A 286-nucleotide genomic window follows, 5' to 3' on the forward strand; every position below is an offset into this window, starting at 1 on the left:
ATATCTTATATGTCTTTGTGTATGACACAGAATGTATATAACATATGTATGCAACGTACATAAAATGAGTCCCCCCCCCCCCCCTGAATCAAAATCATTACCTGGCTTCCACTGAAAAGCACCGCTGGGAGCACAATCCCTGACGCAGCAACTTCTCTGTTACTTCCCAATGTTATGTGAAGTGTATTCAAAACCCCTTGGACAAAAAACTTTTTAATTACCTACTATAGACTCTGAAGTTTGATTGCTGAGAGAGTAATTATTGGTTTAATTACAGTAAAATTCT

The sequence above is a fragment of the Penaeus monodon genome, chromosome 25 (assembly GCF_015228065.2).
Source record: "Penaeus monodon isolate SGIC_2016 chromosome 25, NSTDA_Pmon_1, whole genome shotgun sequence".
In the NCBI taxonomy this organism is placed as follows: Eukaryota; Metazoa; Arthropoda; class Malacostraca; order Decapoda; family Penaeidae; genus Penaeus; species Penaeus monodon.